The 27,215-nt window shown below is 37.4% G+C and overlaps 1 pseudogene; it reads right to left on the bottom strand.

Annotated features, from left to right (window-relative positions):
* Nucleotides 1-255: 255 nt before the first annotated feature.
* LOC132760771 (methionine aminopeptidase 2 pseudogene) overlaps nt 256-27,215 on the bottom strand; it is a 54,129-nt pseudogene continuing 27,169 nt past the window's right edge.

Below are 27,215 nucleotides of genomic sequence, written 5' to 3'. Positions count from 1 at the left end.
GACTTTCTGAGTCAGATAAAAATGTCCGACTAGCTCTGCAGGGTAGCTTACACATGTGTACGATGTCCATCAGATCCAACACCATGTCCCACCTAGATTGATTTTGCACCACAATGGTAGCCCATATGTTAATGATTAAGAAGTTTTGTTTTATAATGTGATGCAGCATTCTACTCTGCTGATTCACTGTCCCTAAAAATCAAACAGAAAATAAAATCCAGAATGAAAAAAATGTGGTATAACAGCATATGTCAATTAATAGATTTCATTTTTGTGAAGGGTGAGGGTGAGATATATTTCCTTATTAGTTGTATCTTTTACATCTTGTAAGAGCCTGTCATACTTTGGATTAAATGTAACAGTAAAAGCACAGTCAATGAAACAATCACTAACATGTGTTTCAAAATCAATGTTGCAGATATCATCATATTGCAGTTGGATCTCCAGCATTGGAGGTGTAGTGGGCAGCACAGTTATTCAAATAGCAACCCATAGGAAATGAAAGCTCAGCATTTAAGCTATTCTTTTTGATCAGCTTCCGTGCACAGTCTTCTAATTTTTCACATATTTCTACCAAGGTCATTCCAAGCTTGATCACACTCATAACACATTTCCTCACTTGTGTATGAGCTTCAACTGCCTCTCTAAAATCATCCCAGATCACTTCACTTGCATGATCTAGTGTTCTCTTTTCATCATTTGTGGTTCTCCAAGTAGCAGTTCACCCATCCTATGTTGGTGGATACTCACATTCTTCACCTTTTGGAAATATCCCACTGGGAAACAAATCACATATTGGAATAGATGGAGTATCTGTCTGGATATATGTATCTTTGCCTAAATATTGAACAGTAAGAAATATGAGATATTCTGTGATATATATGAAGCAGCAGAGCTATGTTTACTGTGGTGCTAAATGTGATATAAGCCTTAAATATATGGAATAAGTCAAAGTAGAACACAATGGATTACAGCAGCATAAGGTTTCCCCTCTTTTGCCATATTTCTCATTCTGATCCACACAAATCTTTCCATCAGAGCAGCACCTTACATTTCTACATCATTACTATTATTGTGATTTTCATTTTTCCCTGTTTCTCATACAAATTATTCTCATTGCCAGCTGGTTTTCAAATCCCACCCTGCTAGGATTAAGGTAAGAAAAACATCTCTCATACATTCTAATAGGTTGATTAAAGCTTCCTGTTGGGACCATGCTAGCAATCACTTTGAAATTTTATTACAGCTGCCGATTGTAAGCTGTTTATTGGATCTGTAGGGCAGTGAACCTTTGCCAGTATTGTCTGGCCAGATGGGTACAAGAATATTTGCAATAAATAAATAATTCAGAATAAATGAGGTTTGCCTTCCCCTTTGGGAAAGGACTGACAGATCCAGTGCTCAAAGCATTAACATGACAGGTAGTCAAATAGCTGAGGATTGATAGGCAGCATGCACATACTAAACATGTGCAGAAAAACCATGCCCATTTCTTAATCAGCCTTGATTTTGCTTTCATAGACCATCTCTGGGTCAGAAAGGGTGAATGATTCTAATCAATATCCAGTTGTTAAAGTAACAGCCATGTCCGTTCTGGATGGCTGGATGGGCAAAAACATGTTTGTTCTACTTAATGTGACACAATCCTGTCAAATTAACAACGCCAATGGCAGGAGCCAGCTTGCTTAATAGGTTGAAGTCAATTCCAGAGAGAATTTATGATCAGCCCTCACCCGATAGATCTAAAAATCACATTACTATGGTTTATTTGTAGATAATAACTAACAGTACACGTTGTATTAAAGGAGAGCTTTTCTACTATTAAGCATACCACCAACAACTTTGTCACCTGGCTAAGACCAGAAGAGTACAGAGGTGCAGTTACTTAATTTATTTCCTCTTGGGTGGAATGGCTGGATGTTCTGTTCTAATTTTAAAAGGACAAGCACATCAAACATCACACATAATATCTTCTGATTCTGAGGTTAAGTACCTTCTATCTAATATGTTTCTATGAACAAGCACTCTTTTATTCCCCACACAGGTTCTTATTAGAACTCCTAGTCCTACAGGAGCTGTCTCTATCACCAGAATCAATTTACTTTATATACCCGAATAACCCTTCTGCGGTCTCTGACCAAAGTTGAAATGAGTACTTGCACAAACACTGCATGCCAAACAATCAAGCAAACTCAGAGAGGACATACAGGGTGACTGTGTGATATACTCTCAAGGAGAATTGCAGCATGGTGACACAGTTCTTTTCCTCAACAGCTCCCCAGGATTATGATTCACCAATTTTGTAGGATTATGATTCACACAATAACCTAACAGATACTAATGAATAGACCTTGGCTCCACATGTCATCTTCCATCTCCATTGCTATTATGTGTTTGGTAATACCTTATTTGGCAGAACAAATTCAGCAAGGAAAAGGTTATGCTAACATGGGTGGAGAGAAAAAACAAAAAATTGAAATAATTATGTTAAATAGTAAGCCCAAATAACTCACTGTTTCTGTTTGGAACTTTATGGACTACATCAGTTGTTACACGAGGGGTATTTTTTTAAGTAAGGTCCATTTGAACATAAGTACACAACAAAAGTTTATTTCAAAAATGTAAATTTATTTTCAGAAAGTACATACTTCACTCTATTTTTCGAAATAGTTGCCAAGTTTATTCAAACACTTATCATACCTCTGAACCAATTTTAAAATACCCTCTTCATAAAAACTTGCCGCCTGCTCCGATAACCAAGAGTTCACTGTAATCAAAAAAGGACGACCGGAGCAGTCCTCATCATGAACATTGTCACGGCCATCTTTGAATTGTTGTACCCACTTACGCACTTTGCTTTCACTCATAACAGTATCACCGTACACTTCACAAATCTGTCGATGAATTTCTGCAGCAGGCAGGTTCCTTGCTAACAAAAACCATATCACTGAGCGAACCTCACATGCGGAGGGTGAGTTGATAGTCTTAAACATTTTTTAAAGCACAGAACAAACCATACAGGTTAGCTACAGAGCGGAAACTGAGCACAGTTGTTCCCGAGGCATGCCGGTACACAATGCACACACTCGCGGTATGAAAAGCAGATCAATGTATAACCCAGGGGTCCTCAAACTAAGGCCCGGAGGCCGGATACAGCCCTCCAAGGTCATTTACCTGGCCCTCACTCAGGATCAACCTAAGTCTGAAAAGACTTGAAAGCACACAGCAATAACAACAATCCTATCTCATCAGGCAAAAGCAGACCCACACTTCCCATTGAAATACTAATAAGTTTATCTTTGTTAAAATCGTTCTTCATTTTAATTACTGTGATGTTTTTAAGTGTTTTTTGCTCTACAAATAAGATATGTGCAGTGTGCATAGAAATTCATTCTTTTTTTTTCAAATTGTAATCCGGCCCTCCAACAGTTTGAGGAATTATGACCTGGCCCTCTGTTTAAAAAGTTTGAGGACCCCTGGTATAACCAATGTATGAGGGGTATTTTTTAAGTAAGGTAGTTTTGTCTACAACAAAACTAGTGTCTACAACAAAACAGACCTTATTTAAAAAATACCCCTCATACATTGGTTATACCAGAGGTCCTCAAACTTTTTAAACAGAGGGCCAGGTCATAATTCCTCAAACTGTTGGAGGGCCGGATTACAATTTGAAAAAAAAAAGAATGAATTTCTATGCACACTGCACATATCTTATTTGTAGAGCAAAAAACACTTAAAAACATCACAGTAATTAAAATGAAGAACAATTTTAACAAAGATAAACTTATTAGTATTTCAGTGGGAAGTATGGGTCTGCTTTTGCCTGATGAGATAGGATTGTTGTTATTGTTGTGTGCTTTCAAGTCTTTTCAGACTTAGGTTGATCCTGAGTGAGGGCCAGGTAAATGACCTTGGAAGGCTGTATCTGGCCTCCGGGCCTTAGTTTGAGGACCCCTGGGTTATACAATGATCTGCTTTTCAGTAATTCGCATAATAGCGATACCATTTTTCCTATTATGCCCCAGATGGCATTAGAAATTGAAGCAGATCAATCCATAATTCACAATGTACTTTTGCTACCTACATTTGGAAACTGATCAGGAATGGTTAATGACAACAGTTCTTTCTAAAGGTGCATATGCTGTCAAGGAAAGATAATATGGAAGAGTTGGGCTTGTGATGTGCATGTATGTGCCTGTGCCTATTTTAATTAGAGACATCTCTTCCAAAAAAAACCAGTCACAGATCTGTCTACTGAGAGTGACTAGAGATGATGATATGATTAATAGCTGACCCTCAACTGCATTTCACCAAAGCTGTAAAAATTTGTTCTTGTTAGGAATCCTGCTTTACTGAGGTCACATCCAGCCCACGAGTCATCTCACATAATCCCTGAAAAGATGACTCCAGTGAAATATCTCTTTGCCTTCAGCAATAACTGAAATTTATGACTAACATCCACAGCTCTATTTTTACTCCTGAGATGACAATGTGTGCTGGCCATGAGATTCGCTGCTTTGATTGCATGAGGAATTTGCTCAGGAGGGTGCCAAGTGTTCCATTTTTCTTCATCCTGACATTGCCTTCACTCAGAAATGTAGAGGCCATTAATAAATCCCACCCCCTTTCCAGGTGTCATGCTGATTAGAGGTGGAATTGAGGGGGGATTACCATGAGTAATATATTGGATACATAAAGGTGGTGGGGATACAAGCAATGAAGCAATCCTGACTTTTCTGTTCCTCAGATGAAAATTGGAACTGCAGGCCTAAATTCTGTCATAGATTTCTGTCATTGTCATAGGGAAGTGTGCTTAAGACATGGGTGATAATCTTCTCAGAGCTGTTTCCAGGTTGTAGAATTCCTTCCCAGGGGAGGTTTATTTCGCTCCTTCTCTGTTTTCTTGCTCCTTATGGGCAAAGACTGTTTCATGTAGGTAGACCATTGGCTCTTATTCCATTGTGGTGTCTTTTAATGCTTCTGTACTTTTATGTATTTAGTTTACTTTGTTTAAAACTGTTTTAACTTTGTGGTTATAGTATATTTCTTTATTGTTAATAGGTGGTGTTTAGGGTTGCAGTTACAAATCCATAGGTACACTACATTCAGTAAGATTCCAAAGTCTTGCTATACAACTATGGAAATGCTACCACAGCTCAATTGCTACAGCGAGAGAAGAAGGTCCGTCTATCTTCTGAATGCAGCACAGCCATTGATATTTCTACCCTCTTCCTACTAGCAAGTGAGGCTAAGACAATCAGATGCAGGATCCCTGTTGCAAGTGCTTGTCACAGTCTTTCTTGTTGGCAGATGGGGCTTGGAGATATCCTCTTTGCTCTTCAATTAGAAACCAAATGGGTGTTCTTCACTTGATCCAGTTGGTGGCTCTTAACATAGGGTGTAGTGAGGTTGGCAAGGGGAAATTACCTAGTGATGATGATGCATTTAAGTAGCTGATGTGGAATACCAGTGATCTTTTGAATTTTAAAGTGAGCATGGTGTAATGTTTTCAGTACTGGGCTAGAACTCTGGGAGATAAGGGACTGGACTCCTGCTCAGCCATGGGAACCTTGGAAAATTCATATTCTGTCAGCCTGATAGGAAGGCAATGGTAAAACTGAATACATTTTATGAAGAAAACTCTATGTGACAGTTGCCAAAAATCAGATTCATCTTGATCACACCCAGCAACAACAGGGGTCATGAAGACTTTAGCTGTACTTTCATTTACTTGTTGTCAGGTGCCTTGCATTCCATAATGGAAGCAATGTGGGATATATAGATTTTTTTAAAAAAAAATAAGACATAAAGGATTACTGGAATTCAAACTCTTGCAACATAATCAATCCTGATTTGTTATGTGACATTATGCCAGACAACAAAGGGAATTTTGAATTCAATATGACTAAAAAAATGCAGTATTGATGCTATTACACAAGTATTCTATTCCAAGCTATGGCCACAACAGAATGAAGGGTCTGACAGAAGGTGGGTTGAACAAGAAATTCAGATTCCAAAAGGAGAGTAAGGTGAGTCACAGCAGTTTAATCCAAGTTTCAGCAAAGCAGGGCCAAATATAATCTAATCAAGAAAAAGAAAACTGGTAAACGTTCAGAGTGGGCAGTTCTTTGAGAAGCTCAAGAAGAATATCTATATAAACAAGACTCAAATATTGGTTCAGTAGAGCTATAGTCCATGGGAGTCCAGCTTCATTTCTAATGAGATATTTTTTTAAAGTTAAAGAGTCCTTGTCTCCTTGGATTAACCCAGATGGTTTAGAAAATATTCTAAAAAAAGTAAAGAGAAACCTTGTGGTTTCTATGTGAGCAACACGTATTAATTTTTGGCAACAGGAGCCAACATGGGTAACATTACAGGCTGGACATTATTTTGTTATGTGCTGTGCAAACACTTTATATTAAGAAAGAAAAGGTGTCTCTACAAAGTAAAAAAGCCAGGTGCCTGCATGTAAAAATACAAGCTTGCCGTGTAGTTCTGGGCACTCACCCATCTAATCCAAAACAAAGAAGATAAGAGGGAAAAGCCAAACAGAGAAATTATTAAATAGGTGGCCTGATCATACAGAAAAATATCACAAGGCATTCTGCATTGGTATGATTGGCCTGAATCAGGTTAATGCAATTGTCTGTCAGAATAGAGATAGTCAGTAGGGCTGGGCGGTTTCGTTTCGTTAATTCGTAATTTGTTAATAATTCGTTAATTTTTTTAATTACAAAACGATAACGAACCATTCTGGAGCAATTTTTTTAAAAAACGAATTTTTAAACACGTTTTGTAAATGCTTCGTATTTCGTTATTGTATTCGTTTCGTTATTGTTCTGAGGTCGTTTCGTTATTATTTCCGCATGTCTGAGGCAAGTTTTTTGTTTAATTAGTGAAAAAAAATTATAATATCACACCAACAGTCAACAACAGAGGGAGAGGGAAGCTTCAGAAGTTTTTGGAGGTTTTTTAGCATATTTCGCGGTCGCGTCCGCCATTAACGAATCTATTCGTTATTGTTTCGGAAATCGATTCGTTAATGTTTTGTATTTTTTTTCACATTTACGAAATTTCGTAAATATCGAACTTTTTAAAAGGAAAATTTTGTAATTATTTTAAATAACGAAACACAACCCCCCCCCCCAAAAACGAATCGATTTTAGAAACAAATTTTTCCGTTGTTACCCAGGCCTAATAGTCAGTGATACTTATGGACAATTGGTTATTTGGTGGCTTATACTGATCAGTAAGACATCATCTCAATGGAATGGAAATCTCTATGTGACATTAATGAGGTTAGTAAAAAATATTTATTATTGACTGAAAAAGAAGGGCAATTAACTCCTGATGAAGATAAAACCAAAGAGAAGTTGGGGAGAGTTTATGATAGCTTCCAATAAGATCTCTGACAGACATTTCCTTTCCTAACTAGTAAATATCTCTAGAATTGGGGAGGGGATATAAATTAGTCTATATTGAATACATACTCATCACAGATAAATGCACAATATAGAAGTATATGTTGTCATTTCTAATATTTGGTGACCCTAAGTTGAACCTATCATTAGTATTTTTTTCCTTGCAAGATTTGCTAAGAGAGAGGATGCCTTTGTCTTCCTCTGAAGTTGAGAGCTTGTGACTTGCTTGTGGTTACCCAGTTGGTTTCCATGGCCAAATGTGACACAATCCCTGCTCTCCAGAGTCATAGGGCAATATTCAAATCAGTAAAATACACTCATTTACTTAGAGAAATATATAATGGATGGTATCATTAATTGTAATTCAGTTCCTTACAATTAAATTGTAAGGTGAATATGAACATGATGATATAAGAAGTTTGATTCCGTAGCAGAAATGGGAAATTAAAGTTTATTTGTGTGCCTAGTCAAGAAGAAGTCTATGTTCTTTCCTAAGTGGCATGTGTGTGTGTGTGTGTTCTGATAAGCTGTCTGGTCACTCTCCCAGGTTAAATTTCCTGAATTTCTTGTAGTGCTTAAGTAGAGTGTTGATTTTGAATCTGCTTATTTGGACTAACCCATTGTTCACACATTTATTTATTTATTTATTTGAAACATTTATATTCTGCCCTGCTCATCCCACAGGGGACTCAGGGCAGAGCACAACATATATCCGGCAAACATTCAATGCCAGAAATAAAACTATAAATATACACAAACATTAAAATCACTTATATCTACTTCAAAATAAGCTGTTTAAAACCATCCTCAAGACACCTTGCTGTAATGAAAGATACTTTCAAATAGATACAAATTAACTAACAAATGGCAAGGAACCCTCAGTCTAAAGCAGGGGTCCTCAAACTAAGGCCCGGGGGCCGGATGTGGCCCTCCAAGATCATTTACCCAGCCCTCGCTCAGAGTCAACCTAAGTCTGAAACATCTTGAAAGCACACAACAACAACAACAACAACAACAGCAATCCTATCTCATCAGCCAAAAGCAGGCCCACACTTCCCATTGAAATACTTATGTTTATATTTGTTCAAATTGTTCTTCGTTTTTATTATTGTATTGTTTTTCAGTGTTTTTTGCACTACAAATCGGATATGTGCAGTGTGCATAGGAATTCATTCATGTTTTTTTTTTTCAAATTATAATCCGGCCCTCTAACAGTTTGAAGGACTGTGACCTGGCCCTCTGTTTAAAAAATTTGAGGACCCCTGGTCTAAAGTGTTGAGGTGGAAACAATGTCTGTCCCAGGAAAATACTTAATAATTGAAGTCTACACTGTAGAAACTAGGGTTGTCAAAGTGAAAACTTTAAAGGTTGTGTAAAACGGGGTTTTTCAGTAGGTGTTGCTTCTCACCTAGTTGTGAGATAAGCAGTACTTATTGAAATCCTTTCTTCTGAATGACCATTAAAAGGGAAAGGGTTCTGTCCAGTTTTCATTTGAGCAGCCCCAATCAATGATCAAAGATGGTCTTCCTATATTGTTGGAACATTTCTCCTAGTGGCTAAATTTGGCTTTTTCCAACCACATGAAAACTTTGGGTAATCATTGAAAGAAAAAAAAAACCTAAGAGTAAAAAAGTTTACACATAAAGATGATAGTTTGTTCCAGTTTCAGGAGATGGAACTTCAAAACAGTCTTTTATTAGGAACTAACAACCTCATCACATTCACCCCCTGATTTGCCATGGATTGTGATGAATCTGGTAGGGACTGTCATGGGTCATGGGGAACCCATTGCCCCTTGCCCCATGTCACCCACCTTGCCACACCCTATCCCATGGAGGTGGGGGAAAGCATCACTGCCTGGTTTCCCATATTGTTTTTACAGACCATGGGAAGCCTCTTGTGTCTCCACCTCTGTCTCCTGTGACACTTGTACTTCAGTTGAGGCATGGGGCCCTGTTGGAAGTTTATCCTCATTATGTGATGGGAGCTGTCAGGCTCTGTGCCTCAACTGAAGTCCAAACATCCTAGGATGGACAATTTTGCCCTTCTGATGAGGTCCTAAATCATGATCCTATCTGAAAGAAAACTGCTGGTGTGATCAGTAGCCCATTCCAGATACATTTTAACAAGCTTCCCATGTCTTACCATAAAGGAAAGCAGAAAGAAAATGGCCAGCTGCAAACCAGAGGGAAAGAAAAATTATATAACAGAACATTTAAAATAGTTTGAAACTTCTGATACCCAGAAAATCTTCTCGTATCTGTTTGAAGAATACAATACCTTCACATAATTGAAGAAGCTGCTTTCATATAAAGATGTGACTGGCACCAGCATTGCAATTGGTATATTGTCAAAGGTTTTCATGGCCGGAATCACTGGGTTGTTGTAAGTGTTTTGGGCTGTATGGCCAAATTCCAGAAGTGTTCTCTCCTGATGTTTCGCCTGCATCTATGGCAGGCATCCACATAGGGCATAATTTGCAATTGGTGCCATCTTGAAACCGTCTGGATTTTGAATGATTTTTGCTTATTTATTTTCTTTTGAAATTATGATGATGTCTGGGGTGGGGAGTTGTATTATTTATAAATGAAAATATGTTGCTTTATCTCCTTGGTAGGACTCAAAGATATAGCTCTGTTTTTGTATCAGTATGAAAAAAAGATATCTGTAGCACCTTTGAGATTAACTGCATTTACGTCTGATGAAATAGATATAATTCTACAAAGGCTTATGGTACCAACCTTCTTTCTGTTAGTTCCAAGGGTGCTGCAAGATCCCTTCTATATCAATTTGTAATCCATAAGGAGTAACTTAAATCATTTAATTTTAATTAGACACAATTATACTGTGTAAAAGCCTTTTTGATAATTATACTACTAAACATTGCAAAATTCTTGTGTACCTCTATTTATTTATTTATTTATTTGTAGAATCTAGTGCTGGCTGGATCCAGTGCTTTGCCATAACTCCGATTCCGAAAAGGCCTTTCCCTTCCCAGCAAAAGGCTTGCCATATTTGTCAGCAGTTTACCTTTTTCTCCTGGGCAATGTAGCCGGTTTGCTGGTAAAAACAATATGTAATATAGTTTTCCCCCAGCAACTCTCTTTGTGCACAGTCAATGGATTTTCCTTTCCTATGCATGGTTTGAATATCTTCTCAGCCAGTCAATTACCAAAGGGATTTATTTTTCCAAAGGTTCAGCACATGTGTTTGAAATCTCTGTGGGATTAATTAGCCAACCATGATTTTTTAAAAAGAGCTGTCTGTCTCTCTTTCCAGAATGTATCATGTATACATAGGCACCCATGCAATTGCAGAGATTGTTCAGCTAGTTAGCATTTTTCTGCCTCACTTATGGAATATTATTCAAAGGTGTGAAGGTTACTAATCAACATCTTTTCACAAGATGGAACAGATGGTTCCACACTGCCATCATATGTCTACATAAGAAGCCATTTTTTTAAAAGGGGGGGGGGGGATAGCTGTACCGACAAATCATTAGTGGCAGCCATGTTTTGTGACCTGCCATGTAGTAAGAAAGAAAAGTGCAAACAGGTACAACTGACAAACAATGCATTAAAAGCTTTTTGTATTTTCTTTTTAAGAAAAGTTCTATAGAGGACTATACTGGATATATTAAAGTATGAGTTGACCTCATGTATAAGTATGCCACGGCCACTAATATCAAAGATGAAGCAGTGGGTGAATTTCTTTGAGGAAAAAAAGGAACCACTCTTCTTAAAGAGATTTGCATGGTATATGGCCTCTTCTTGAGTGCTGGGAAATGCTTATATATTAGATTTGGGTGCTTGAATCTACTTACTAATTAAATATTCCTGAGAATAATATTGCAGGGTGATATTAAAAAAGACCTCAGACAGCAACAGAAGAATAGGCAGGCATATGAATATGTTTTCATGTAAATATTTCAAGTGTTTTTTTATGGAAGAGGAAAATTTCCCTAGGAAAGTGTTCACAGTCAAGTTTAAAAAGACAATCTCAATGGTAACATAGTGCCAGAAAACAATTCTACTGTACAACTCAATTAGAATAATTATTAAAATAGTGAGTCTTTGTCACACACATGGACTGTGAAAAGCTTTCTTAGTTTAGGAGAATTCATACCTTTCTTGCTGCTCATGTCATATGATTAATCACTGCAGAAATGTTTTCATCACCTCCAGCTTGATGCCCATTTTATTGTGTTTACGTATCGTGCAAAAGTGCTAATGGTCTATGATGATTTTCTATGGAATATATGAAGACTAGCCTACTCATGTCAGCAGCTTTCCAGCTCTCTTCTTGGCAGCTTCCTACAATAGCTAATGAGCTTGTATGAGTAGAACCTTCAGGTCTGATCAATACAGCTTGGTGTGTTTGCCACTCATATGCAAGACTGACTTCCAAGAGTGAATTGCAAGCCCCATTTGCAGTGAACAGTGATCTTTTTAAAAGGAATTTCTGTAAATCAGCCTTTTGTGACATTTTCATTTTGGAGGATCCTTTGGAATAAAAAAAAAAGCCCCAGTGACTTCTCATGAAACTTTAAAGTGCCAGGGAACCTTGGTTGATAAACCTGGTAGAGACTGTCACTGTTCTACCAGGCATGGAGCAAGGTCTCCCCTAACTTCCATGGAATGACAACATCCATACTTATGTTAGCACTAAGACACATCTCATCTCACCATGGACAATTAAATACTCAGGACACTCTGGACAATTCTACATAGCCTTGCTGTTCTTAGACACAAACTCAACTGTGATGTACAACGTCGCTAAGTTCTGCATGGCTGCAATTAAAATCCGGTGGATGATGATTGAGAGTCAAAAGACCTAAGCTTCACCTCTGGGATATATATGGGAATTCACATATAGACTGATATTTATAGTGTTGGATATCCTCCTCCCTCCCCCCCCCCTCCCCCCGGTGCCATCCCCACTACCTCTCTTTAGATCACCATCGGATGATCTCGTCAGTTGAGTTGGGTTTTAATAACTACTTGCATGTGGTTTTTAGCTTAGATTTTTAAATTTATTGAAGTTTGAAGTATATATCCCCTTGGGTTTGACGTGGATGTGTGAGACTGGGTCTCCCTGTTGTGATCTCGTCATCGACTGTAATAAAGTTTACTTACTAGCACTAAGACACTAACAGGAGTTAGGCAGAGCAGAATTATTCTGAATACATTACAAAAAAGAGAAAAGAATGTAGGTCTGTCCATACATGTGTATAAAACTTCCAACTTACTATCTTGTTATTGCTCAGAAATGTGATGCTATTGCTGAATAGTTTGGTTGAGGTAAAGATAATATGTTGGTAGAAGTAAAAGTGACTGGACAACTTTTTTAAGACTATAGAGAAAACTTTGAACCACTAGCAAGAGTATTTAATTAACTTCTGCCATGCTTTGGTTAAAAGGAATGTGAGAAGAAAGGCAAACATATGCATATTTTTATATGTAAGTTTTGGAAAGGTCTGTACTACAATCTATACAACGTTGTCAGTGGCAAACCTAAAGATAACTAAAGTATAGTTACCATACTAGTTGGTGTTTCAATGGCAGGAAAAAGTAGCAGTAATTGCTAGAAACCAGAGCACTGCCTAGTAGGCTGCCTACCAAAAATGTGAGTAACCAATACAGTTAGATTTTAGGGGAAAGCAAATTACAGTTCTCTATGGAAAACCAAGGTTCGGTTATATCTGCTACATTTGTGAGCACTTGTATTATAGCAATCTTTGATCTATAACAGACATGCTGTTTTTAATAGTTAATGATCTAATGCAAAACCTATTCAACTGGTCTTTATATCTGCTCTGTAGCTATTCATTTTGTATGTGTCCTCAAAGCACTCTAAAACTCCTAGTTTCGTATTTCTTTAAAATGGTAAATAGAAATTAATTTGGAAAAATAAACTACAATACAAGTTCAGAATACATCCTTGGAAAAAGATTGTGTCTTTTCATTCTTCTATGCTATTTTATGAACATTTAATTTGCATTCATAATATTTTAACTACATAATGACATTAATGTTATTCAGAGGGCTGTAATCTTATAATTATTCAGAGGGCAAAGATATTCCCCATAGTAACCTACAGATGTGAGAGCTGGACCATAGGGAAGGCTCAGCGAAGGAAGATAGATGCTTTTGAACTGTGGTGTTGGAGGAAAGTTCTGAGAATGCCTTGGACCACCAGAAGATCCAGCCAGTCCATACTTCAGGAAATTAAGCCTGACTGCTTATTGGAGGGAAGGATATTAGAAGCAAAGATGAAGTATTTTGGCCACATAATGAGAAGACAGGAAAGCTTAGAGAAGACAATTATGCTAGGGAAAATGGAAGGAAAAAGAAAGAGGGGCTGACCAAGAGCAAGATGGATGGATGGTATCCTTGAAGTGACTGGCTTGACCTTAAAGGAGCTGGGGGTGGTGATGGCCGACAGGGAGCTCTGGCATGGACTGGTCCGTTAGGTCACGAAGAATCGGAAGCGAATGAACAACAATAAATAATCTTTCTCACTTAAGGATTTCCTTCAAGAAAGTGGAAGCATGCCAGATCAAAACATTGAAAACATTGAAACTAAGCAGCATTCCCAATCTATGATAAAATGGGATCTACTACACCAGCTTGCTCCAGTTATATAGTGCCATTTGACTGGTTAAAACCTTATCTGCCTGCTTCTGGAGTCATAGCAAGTAGAAGAAACAAATTGTTTAATAAAATAGGAAGCTGCCTTAAACTCAAGGGGGTCTTTTTCTCACTACATAAGTGTAACACCTTTTTCCTTCTTTTCTTTTTTTAGACACTTCACAAACTTTATGTATTTGTATATTATGTAGTACAAAATGTATCTATATACTAATACATTTTTTTTGGTCAACAAATCTTGCTTTGGTCATCTGTCTTGGGTTCTTTTTAAATTCAATAAAAGGTTTCCAATCTTCTTGAAGTTTCTGTGTATTTTTTTTGTTTGTAGTAGAGCTAAAGGTAATTTGTCCATTTTGGCCATTTCAAAAACTTTTGTGACCCAATCTTCCAATATTGGTATGTTTTGTTGTTTCCATAGTTTTGCATATTAAATTCTTGTTGCTGTTGTCATAAAAAGAAAGATTATTTTTTGATGTTTCAATATCTGTAATATCAGTAGAAAGACTTCTGGTTTTAATTGGATTTTGTACTTTAATATAGTTTCCATGTCTGCATGGATTTTTATCCAGAATTCTTTAGCTTTTGGGCAAGTCCTCTACAAATGATAGAAAGTTCCAGTTGTTTGTCTGGATCTTTTATATGTCTTTGAGACTTTTTTCTGGATTTATGTACTATCTATATATTATTTTGGAAAAGGTGTCTTTGACAGCATGACGTTTTCTATATTTTAGTTGTTTTTCCCAGAGTTCTTCCCATTCTTCTAGACTTATTTCTCCTCCTATGTTTTTTTGCCCACTGAATCATGGGCTCTTTTACTTGCTCATCAACTGTAAAATCTTTTAGAATAAATTGATACAGTTTCCCGGTTTATTTTTTTCTGTAGTATTTAGTTCCATTGATTCTCTGATTCTTGTATACCCCTTTCTGATTCTTGTATGCCCCTTTTTTGTCTATACGCCAGATCAAAACATTGAAAACATTGAAACTAAGCAGAAGTCTCTGTTGAAGTTGATTATAATGAAACCATGTCATTGTTGAATCTTCTTTTTGTAGCTCTTGTAGTATTTTTAATTTCTGCAGAATTCCTTTTTCTAATAGTTGTTTATAAAGTACATATTTTTCTTAGATGTTCTTAGTTGTGGAAATATAATTATAACACTTTGACACAACTTCAACTGCAATGGCTGAATCTTGTGGAATGTTGGGCATTTTATTTCATGGGATACCAGAACTCTGGCTGAGATTTCTAAGTAGCCTTACCTTGACTGCTAATCCCTGGATTCCATAGTAATATGGAATATGATAATGTGGGAGCATGCCAAAGAGGATCTTTTCACACTACACAGTTATAGCACTATGATTTCACTATAGTTGCCATTGTTCCATTCTATGGATTCACAGTTGAGGAAGGGTCATTTAGAACTTTCAGCTTGAGAGCTTCATCTTCTCCCCAAACTTCAAGCCCCAGGACCCCATAAGAGGCAACCAGGTCACAGTGGAATTATAGTGCTGTAATGTAATCGGACTGTGCTGAATTTCGAAAGAGCAGTTAAAGGGCCTCAGATGCAAGGGCTAAAGTTGAAATGTAGAAAATTGTAAGTGATGTGCTCAAAGCTAACAAGGTCATATATGAAGACCTCACATAGTTTTTAGATTTCTTCAGCCTGAAGGAGAATGGAAAAATCAAATCAGTTGCTACTAAATGAGTTTCAGATTCTGAACCATCACCCAGCAGCCCTTTGGTTATCTTCTTAAATGTGACTGAATCTTTGGAAATATTTACTTTTTTTGTCTTACACCATCTAACAAGAAAATCCCACAGAAGCCGTTCCGTGTTTGACACAAACTCTTCCAGACTGTACATTGATACATGAGAGATCACCAATAATTTAACCATATTGCCAAATAAGATAAGTGCCTGTTTGGCATAGGGATGCATGTTACATTTACTTCTGCTGATGATGATTTAATAAGCAAGTTTAGCATCCCTTATCTGGAATTCTGAAATACTCAAAAATCCAAAATAGTCTGCTTCAGTAGCTAAGATAGTGACACCCTTAATTTCTAATGGTTCAATGAACACAATCTTTGTTTCATGCACAAAATTATTTTTAAAAATTGTGTAAAATTACCTTCAGGCTATGTGTATAAAATTTATCTGGCAGATAAATTAATTTCATGTTTAGACCTGGGTCTCAACTCCAAGAAATCTCATTATGTAGAAATATACAAATAAGATAATTCAAAATATATGGGGGAAAACCCAAAACACAAAATGTCTAAGGCATTTTGAATAAGGTATACTCAACTTGTATTTTTTTAAAGAATACATCACTTTTTGACGTCTTTTGTTTCCTTAAAAATATGCAATGAGAATAAAGTATAATGAAGAAGGCCACACTTTCTGTGTCTAATTAAATCCATACTTGAGGTCAGAGTTGACCTTATTACACTAGAAAGAAATTGACTGAATATGGCCCAAGGCATAATATTACACTTTTCAAAATGAAGTCATTTTTTGACTTGAAAAAGAATAATTGCACTTCCATAATAATTACTTCATTTATTCGATTTTCCAAGAGCTATCCTATTATGTTGTGAGTACTAATTATAGATTTCATAGAAATATTGAATCTGTGGTGTTTGAATGTTTCTAAGTTCATGAGAAGGAATAACAGAATAAAGCTGTATATTATTTTTTTAAAGCTAAATCATCTTTCAGCATCTCCTTGCTAGGCCTTATGTAAGCAGTATAAGTAACAGACAGTTCCTTAATCTCTGTGCTTGCAGAATGGTTATGAAGATTATCTTGCAATACTACTTCACATTGGAGAAACTCCTTAGCACTTATACTGGCAAAAAGGATCCAGTCCAATTACCAAATAGTATGGAAATGATGGCTACAAGCTGAGCATAGACAAAATATGAGGGAAAGGTCACATTCAAATGATACTACCATAGATACAGATCATATAAAATCCATAATTTTGCAACTAGAACCTTCCCTCAATTTATACATGAGGTCAATTTATACTTATGTATAATCATAATCCTCAATGCTTTATTGGACAAAAGAATCTAAACTCCAACTAGGTGAAAACAGATATTTTTTTTTTAGTTTGCTGTTTTATGGCCACATTGAATTGGAAGCGGGGGTGGGGAGGGGGAGAGAGAGAGGGAGGGAGAGAATTCAAAGTTGTAGTCCACTTCAATGTGAACTGCAGAACTTTTACAAGTTACCCAGCAGTAGGCACTTCAAGTAGAAAGGGTTAGCCAAAGTGATGTAATCTCATTGCTCTGCTCCCCTCACTGTCTTTTTTTTTTTGAGTGAGTAAAAATACAAAACAAAAACAGGAAATAATTTTATCACATTTGAAAAAAAAAAACCAAACAAACTTCATAATGTGTCTTGACTTGCCTATGTTTGGCAAGCACCTCCTAAAAAACAGTCAAACACCATCTCTGCCTGCTCAACTCAGAGCTTTATAAACAGTCTATGACTGTATTTAAAATAATAAAGAAATTGGATGTAAAATTAAAAATTAGAACAAATGGTGTAAGTCTAGCCTCGGGCTGTGTAGCCATGTCATATTCCATCCCTTCATTTCAATTCCATGCTAACCAAAGCACAGAACTGTTTACCTTTGTCTGATCTTTAATTCCCTAAATTTATGTGGAATCATGTACAGATGCTCTGGAAACTGGCCTGGAAAAGCATGGCATTTTAATTGATCCCAGAGCCTCTTCTCTCCCCAGCCCCTGCTGTTCTGAAGTCTGCCACTTGTTCCAAAGGTTCTCAGCTTGGTTGCTTAGCCACCGGCAAAGAGCCAATCAAGATGCAGATGTGCCGGGAAAGCAAATAACCAATCTTTTTAAATTTTATTTAAAAAAATACTCTCTATAAACACCAGCAACCCATAGCATACAATGAAACCACATTTGGTAAGATCACAGTACAGAGTTTGTATTTTAGCATATGAATTTATTGCATGCAATTAGTTCCAGAAAAAAATGTTAAACACTATAGGGCACAACCCAGGGAAACAACTGAGAGATCTCACTGGAAACACATTTTCCATGTTTCCTTAAGCTCTAAGTAACCATGAACCACAAATAGGCTTGCTTGCTCCCCCCCCCCCCACTTCTCTCTCACACATGCACAGGATTTGCAAGGTGTATATGTATGTACTTTCAAGTCACAAGTTGACTTATAGTGACCCCATGTATTTTCTGGGATTTTTTGTAGACAAGGAATACTCACAGGAGGTTTGCCTTTGCTTTACATTATATATAACACAGTTTCTGGTATTCCTTGGCAGTCAGTCAACCAATTAGACCTGACCCCGCTTTCTCTTCTTTGTGTCCTTTGTTACAGCAATGTAGTCAGCAGCCTTGGCCTTAGCCAGAGACTTGAAAAGAGTGTTTTTAGCAGGGAAATGTGTTTGTGTGTGATGTTCTAAACAACAAAAGAAGTAATACAGTTGTGCAACATTAGCTGTCAAGGGTCAGTGCTATGGCATCATGAGATTTGTAGTTTGGTGAGGCACCAGCATTCTTTTGCAGACAAGATTAAGACCTTGTAACACTAGAAGTCCCATTAATTCTTCTGTGTATTTGCACCACAATATACATCGGGAAGAGAACAGATTTGCAACAGCAAGGAATTCAGACTTTCTGTTACATATTGATCTCCTGCTGTAACCCCCAACATTTCTATTACTCATAATGATGGAGGCAGAGGAAAGTTGAATTCTATAACATCTGGGGGACTACAGGCTAGAGAAAGCTATCTTAGAACAACAACTACAAAATGTCTTATTTTACCATCAGTAAGATATGTGGGGCTACCATTTCCATAAGTTTATGAATAAGAGGTGATTTATGAAAAAATGAGATTCCAGTTCTTGAAAGTTGTCAGGGTTTTTTTTTTGGGGGGGGGAGGGGGTCATCTACCAGTGTTCAAAAAAAGAAGTGAACATTACACCATTCAATGGTCTCCCTTTATTATATCTATACACACGTAAAAAGGTAACAGCAAAGAAAAAAGTGTTGGAAGGGAGAGATGTCTCCCTCATGCATATCTATGCAAGACAAATATGATCACTGATCCTTAACACAAATTCTTCGAAATTATCATACTCCAAGGCTCTATTTCTAATACATATTTGAATTAGACAGTAAGCCCTGTTGAATGACCTAGTTTCAAATAACAATGTATAGGATTTAATGGCCCATGGATATAGATGGTATGCTGGATATATAATAATAATTTGTACAAACCCAAGTCACACAAGTTTGGGAGAAGTCAGGGGCTATTTTGTCCCTCCCCTTCACACTTCCTTGGCAGGCCTTACATTATTTCTCATTTTATTTTTTTATTGATTTTCTGCTGAGGTTTTTTTAAATTTATTTTTAAAGTATGTAGGTTACTTGGGGTTGTAGAGGCAAAATCTCTACACTCTTCAGCAATGTAAATCAATTTTGAGAAGGTTGGGAGTTAGAGGCAGTATGGGGCTTTGAAGGTCTTCAGAGGCTACAAAAAATTGACTAGGGATGTTCCCCATCTCTAGTCAAATGTTCATAGGACTCAGATTCCTAATCTCTATTCAAGAAAACCTGGCCTAACCGTAACAGATTAAATTTAAGAACGGAAGCTCAAATTATTCCTCAGGAAACCATAAATATAATGCATTTTGTAGTCTATCTGTTGACACTTCTCAACAATCACTTCAGGAACTCTACTTGTAAACAAGTATTGCAATGCTTTGTTGTCTGCACATTTAAGCAATCATACATTATTGATCTTACTAAGGAGAAGAGAAGAAAACATATTTTTTCCAGACTGGAATAGATTTTGTTGTTATTGTTAGCTTAGTTTTCAAAATCGATCTTGTAATGTTTTAAAAAATGTGGGCTACAAAAGTATATCTCCACAGATGCTCTAACATGAATGCACACTCATGGACATATGTATTGCTTTACTCTTTTCTCAGCACCAGAAGAGTTCATCTAGTGTTATTATCTTATTCACATGACAATTCAGTTTCCAAACACTGAAAAAAAAATTCAATAATTATTTTTTAAAGTTTTCAATGATTAAAAGTTTTTACAAGTAGAAAGAATCAAATCAACAAGCCCAGAGGCAGCAGCTCAAAATATTCATATATTTGTTTTGAATGCAATCTCTTTTAAAACTATTGACCTCCAGTTATGGGTAGCTGGTTTGACGTTTACATCATTTTACCTGAGGCAGGTTGCTCTGACATCAGTGGGATTATGCATCCACTACAGATTTTATTCTGAAAATTAAAGGATATAGCCAATGTGTTGAACTTTATTCCTTGGCTAACTCTTCTTATGTTCAGGCTAAATCCAAGGGTATTCACAATTCTAGTAACACTGAAGCCAACTGTTTTGAGTGAAGGACATTTTCCATCAGTTGATCTGTGCTCAGGTGTAGTAATAATAACAAAGCTTTATTTATATCCTGCCCTCTCTCCCCAAGGGAACTCAGGGTGGCTTACAACAAGGAAAACAATGTAAATAATAATAGTCACACAACCAAATAAGGAAAAGTTAAATTACAACAGCAAATCAAAATACAAATCATAATATATAAAGGAAAATAAAAGTACAATAAGCATGTTAATTATAACACAAATGAACATCCATGATAATTATCAAACCATATAATGATTTAGACATATAACACACTAAGTCCATATTAGACATATAACACAATACAGTCCAATTAACATCTGACTCATTTAAAAATCTCCATCACTTACAGTTAACTGCTTTCAAAGGCCTGCTTCCATAACCCTGTTTTTAATTTCTTCCTTAAGATCATTAGTGTAGAAGTCAATCTAATCTCCTTGGGGAGGGCATTCCAGAGCCAGGGAGCCAGCTCCGAAAAGGCCCTTTCCCTCTTCCCCACCAGCCGTGCTTGGGATGGCAGTGGGGCCTTGAGTAGGGCCTCCCCATTGGACCTCAGGGCCCAGACAGGTTCACAGGGGGAGATGTGATAGCACAAACACACGGGACCCAAACTGTGTAGGGCTTTATAGGTAATAACCTGCATTTTAAATTGTGCCCAGAAACGCACAGGAAGCCAATCAAGCTGTTTTAATGGGAGTGGTATGCTCCCTGTAATCAGCTCCTGTTAGTAATCTGGCCTTAGCTCTTTGCACTAATTGAAATTTCTGAGCTGTTTTCATAGGCAGCTCCACATAGGGTGCATTTCAGTAATTCATCCAAGATGTAACCAAGACATGGATCATCATGACCAGATCTGACTTTTCAAGGTACGGGCGCAGCTGGTGCACAAGTTTTAATTGTACAAAGGCCCTCTCAGCTACCGCTGACACATGAGCTTTGAGAGTCACTGCTGAGTCCAGGAGATCCCCCAAGCTGCAGGCCTATGTCCTTAGGGGGAATGTTACACCCACAGGTTACCACCCTGTACTCCGATTGGCCTCTCGACTGACCAGGAGAACCTAGGTTTTGTCTGGATTTCGTTTCAGTTTGTTAGCCCTCATCCAGCCCATCACAGCTGCTAGGCACTGGTTCAGGACCTGGCCAGCTTCCTTGGCTTTGGGTGGAAATGAGTAATAGAGTTGTGTGTCTTGTGTATACTGATGGCACCGAAATCCAAAACTCTGGATGACCTCCCCCAGTGGTTTGACATTGTCTTCCTTGTCACCAAGCAGGGTTTCCATGGATAAGCAACAATTTCAATGCTGGTCTCCAAAATGACATGCAAATATTCAAAACCATTGCACCACATTGTCTCATGGGTAGTTATTATGATTGTGATGTCTACTAATCACTCAGAGTGCTGACCTATAATTCTGCCAGTTGTTCTTCACTATGTCCATTTTAGATGTTTATATGACTAAAATCCAAGGAGCCCCTGGTAAAACTTAATACTTATTACTCAACATTAGTCATATAGAAGGGATTTTAGAGCAGCAGAAGCTGCTATTTATTTTCTGCTTCTTCCCCAAGCACACAAGAGCAGCAACCAGTTGTGTTCAGACTGATTTCTTGATGGCTTGTACTCCCAGGAAAGTTGAAGCAGCCTTCTTTATCAGAACAGGACTGTTCCTTCTTGCCTACTGCTGTCAAGGGCAATCAGAGATTATAGTTCCTTCCACAATATCCTCTAAAGCAGTGCTGCTCAGAGTAGTGATCTATGGATCACTACTGATCCTTAACTATGTGTTGCTGGTTTCTAAAAAAAATGCAGAAAACAAAGAAACACTTGCAGCCAATGGTACTGATTCTTGGCATATTGGGGGTGGGGGCAGTGTAGTGGGCCCCCAACATTGGACAGCTCAAGAAACACTGCCGTATATGTCATTAATAGCATTCTATACAATATATAGTTTCAAAACAAACTAACATTTTTTTCAGTAAAGATTAGGGATACAGGAACACTTTGAATTAAGATGTTTTCCCAGTAAAAATAATATACAAACATTTGCAGTATTATTGCATAGTTGATGTGATCTCATTCTGTGCCAAGCTTGATTGTACAGCCATTTGCAAGCATGCTGCAAACATTTGCATAGAGAAAAATCCCCAGAGCATCAAGGCTGTTCTTTCCACCACCACATGAAAAGCATATTGATTTGAACCATTATATTGCATTTCCCTTTCTAATCAAGGTCCTGTTTGTTATAAATTAAAACTTCTTCTGCTCTATTTCATTAGAAATGTGCATAAATTCTTATATTAGAAAAGTGCAACAGCACATTTATCCTGTGCATTTCTTAGACACCTCTCTACCTAAAATACTCTTAACAAGAGATTGAATTTAGAAGCAGATGGGAGAAAGCTGCTCAAATAGAGCAGTATGTACTATTCCTAGCAAGCAGTGCCCTACTTTTGGGGAAGTAATAGAAGTGAAATCATTTTTCCTCAGCAATATTAAATGCAGTAAAATACCTCCTACTGCCCTGGCTCTTTCTCCTGCCTCCAAGTCATTTCTGATTTATGATATCCTAAAGCAGTGGTGTCAACTTGTTGCCGTCTGAGTGTTTGGGACTTCAACTCCCAGAATTCCTGGTCATTGGACTAAAGCTTCTGGGAGTTGGAGCCCCAAGCATCTGGAGGGCCACATGTTTGACACCTCTGTCCTAAAGTAAGCCTATTGTGGGATTTTCTTGGCATTTTTAAAGATGTGGTTTTCTTCCTCTGAGTCATTGCCAACTAAGGCACCCATCACATAAGCCTTCTCATGTAGACGAGGAAGTGTCCTGGGGTGGGACCTCCCTTCCCATGTTGACGTGGAAGTGTCTTGGAGTGAGGCCTCCACTGGAAATTGCATGACATCGTAGGATGGGATTTCCTGTCTTGATATTCTGAGATATAGGGCTGTGTGGAATGGCCCATAGAAATTATGTCATAGACCAACCTATAAAACGAGTACATCATGGGTCTTCAGTAACATCTGCTTTCTACTAAGTATTCTTATAGGCTAAATGAAAAAATAGTATTTTTCCTGTTATCAGTGTCCTTTTGTCCTTGAACTTGGTTCTTTATAGTAAAGGTCAGGTTTTAACTATCTTTGTAGACTTCATGTAGCCCTATCTTTCAGATTAAAGTAGACCTTGGAAAAGTAAGAATATAGTTCTGAATCTTGAGCCATTTAACCATTCTTCATAGCAAGGGTCCTCATAAAGCAGAGGTGTGCTTTTACCATTAATTAAACTTTCTTTCAAGTTGTTTCAAAATGACCTGTTTCATTTGTTAATTTTTTTAAAACCCAAAGAGAATATAAATCAAACAAGTAATGAGCCTCTTTACTTGAACCTAGTAGATTTGACCTGTCAAACAAGACCAAAAAGATATAGAAAATGACAAGGCTTTTTGTAATTAGGGGTTTTGTTTTTTTGACAATTTGCTACATATTTTATTTAATTTCTACTTGAGCTGAAGAGCTATGCAAGGTTTCTCTCTTTCCTCTAGCTCATGCCAGTATCCCTCATGGTTATTCCACTTGTTTTCTTCTTTGCCTCTTTTAAATAGTATTTCCCCTGCTACTTCACTGTGAATAAACAAAGAGGTGAAATAATGGTGGATAAACTGATCTCTTCTTTTTGCGTTAAAAATTGTCTTTTGGAGAGGAGAGCCTCTCACGTTGACACAATTCTCTCCAAGGAGGGGCTTTGCTTGTTTTACCAGACATTTTCTTTCTGAAACCCTCCAAGGTCCTAGACCATATGTTCAGCTTACATTTATACTGCCTGCTTAATTTAACCCATTAGTCTCATAACTGCCTTGAAAAAATATTTCATTTGTATCCATGGCTGGCACACTAGCCTCTATAAAAGCATTAATAAATTCTTACAGCTGAGACACAGAAATAGGGGCGTTCTGTTACATTTTTAATAGCACATGGTTCAAAAGCTGGGAACAACTATAAATCCACCACACATCATTGCCGTTCTATTCTCACAATCTCCAAAGCCCTGAGTCCACATTAGAGTTTTGATTACTTCAGGTGGTTAACAACGTTTTCTTAATTTAATCATCTTCATTAGCTCTGGATTTTAATTTGAAACTGGACTCAAATGGCTAAACCTTCATAACCTGTTAGGAATGCCAGGGGGAAATTCTGGCAACTTAACTGATTGTTTTAGAAAGTCTATGAGCAGAATGCCATTCCTTCCTCACCAAACACTGAGATTCATTTACTCCTATATCTTGGAGAACAAGGGCAAGATTGCTATATGCATTCCAACCCAATATTTTTGTTCTTTGAGCCACAGTTTAGCAAGTTTATACATGAAAATATAATTGCTTCTCAGACCAGCAAATAGGAGGTTCCAGAAATCATAGACCCTTGGTTCTCCTCATCGTTGGTGTTACTCTATCTCTTGACTTGCCCTGTCTGACAGGTTTAAGGAAAACTTCATCGAAATGTACAGTGTATTTAAAATGATGGCTTCCTCAAAGCACCACTAAAAAGTTTTAAAATTGTTACCTTAAAAAATCTAGGATGTTGCAACAGCCATAGTTTTTAACTAATTCTTGACATTGAAACATAGAAGCTTAGAGTTAGAAGGGACTACAAATACCATCTATTCTAACTTCTTTCAGCCCCACGCCTTCCCGCCAGGACCCTCAACTGAGTATAAGACAAGGGGGGCTTTTTCAGCATTAAAAAAGGGATGAAAAACTAGGTTTATACTCAAGTATATATTTATGTTAAAACCGACATGTATCAGCAGTTAAAAATAATATGGGTAGACAATGAAGATGATCTGAACTGTGAAGACTAAGTTGAAGATACTGGAAAAATAACCGTACTTATGAGATGTTTATATTGATTGTGTATGGATTGTTTACTGTTTATTCATAGATCTATTTACTTTGCAATGAAAATTATTTGGGGAAAAGGTATTACAAAGACACAAAGCAAACAAGAGAGATAATTTAGGACTTTATTGCACAAAGCAGCTATTCCATGGGTGTCACACCATCAAGCCACTGTATACCTGTACTAGGATGAGCATCTCATTATCACACGTCTCTGCATTTGCACAATTATGTTGATTTCCAAACCTTGGTCCTACACTTGTGCTTCTGCATAACCTTGCAACCCCACTTTATCCCATATCAACTGCATCTATATATTTGATTAAATAAATGGCTCTAAAGAAATTTTGCAATTTCAATCATGGTTATTTGGTTTTAAAAATACTACAAATATCTTTAAAAAATCTACCTCAGAAATAGTGAAGAGGATGCAGAGAGAGTGGAAGATGGGAAGAAACCTGCACCCTGGTGTCACTTCAGTGTCAGCATACTGGCACTGAAGCAGAAAAGCCCTATTGCACTAGGTAGTTGATGGCAATGTGGCACGATTGGCATATACTGACAGTTTTATTCAGGTCAGCTGTGGGGATAGGTTAATCATGGGGAGAAGACAAACTGGCAACAGGATACACATTGCGTGATAGGGATCATCACCAAAGTAACATGCCTGTTTCAATGCCAGTTTGCCTTCTTTGTGCAGAAATGTTCTTATTAAAGTATATAAATTTGCCCTAGACTATGTTTCTGATGTTGTGGGACCCATACAACCCATAAATCCAATGGATTTATAATCTCATCACAAGTTTGATTTCCTATTTACCACAAAATAGTCTACCCATCTACATAAAGGTCAGGTTGTAGCAACATTAACATGGTGTAAAGTCTAATCACAGGCCTTTTCCCTGTGGAATAGGACACTGCAGAAATAATTACTTGGCACTCGCATGCGCTTTATCACTTCCAAATTAGATTTCAGTAATCCAGCACTTTATTTCCAGAGTAATCTCATTACCACAATGCAGTTTCCTGCACTATTTTTCTTCGTGCATTTGCTATTTATTGCCATAGATGTGACGTATTAGATGTGAAGATAGAGCCAAGGCACATACTGGATTTAGGTAAAGGACTTGGTTAGTATGATCCAGGGCAGCAGCATTGAAAAGAAGAAAAATGAAGTTTTTAATGAATGAGCAATCTTATGTGGTATATATTGTCTGTGATCCTACATCAGGAAACATGTATATATCACAGCTCCCAGTTGAAGAGAGTGGCAGAAAAAAGGAGACCACAGAAGCCTCCAAGAGTCTTCTCTGCTTGGTTGAAGAAATAACCCAGAAGGTTAGAGCTTTTTCACCTAGCATTCCTGTTTTATCTAATTTCTGGACTACAGTATAAAAACATGTTCTCTCTAGAAATTTCTAGAGAATCTCCAGTGTGATTCTAAGGTTTAACCACTGCAGTTTTGCTTTGCCTTTCTGGGCTCCATCAGTGGGGCTGCAGTTGGAAGATCCATTGTTCCTGCCTCTTTGCAGACTCAGGCACTGTCTGCCAGTGCCATCTATGCCAGCTGTGGAGTCCACAGGGGCTGAGAGAGTCAATGCCTTCTGCTCAGAGAAGAACAGCAGATTTTGCTACTGCTGCTGTTCTATTGGCTGGACTTTATCTCTCTGACAAGGAGAGTTTGTTTTTACTCTGTTTAAATTGTGTTGTGTACTATTATATGTATGAAAACTCATCTATCAGTTCATTTTAGTGGATGCCAACTGTTCTCAGATTGATGTGCAGTTGGCAGTGGGAGTGCCAGCTGAGGGACTAGTGG

Source organism: Anolis sagrei, chromosome 1 (assembly GCF_037176765.1).
Source record: "Anolis sagrei isolate rAnoSag1 chromosome 1, rAnoSag1.mat, whole genome shotgun sequence".
Taxonomy (NCBI): Eukaryota; Metazoa; Chordata; class Lepidosauria; order Squamata; family Dactyloidae; genus Anolis; species Anolis sagrei.
The sequence above is the reverse complement of the archived record's forward strand: the minus strand, read 5'-3'. Positions and strand labels throughout refer to the sequence as shown.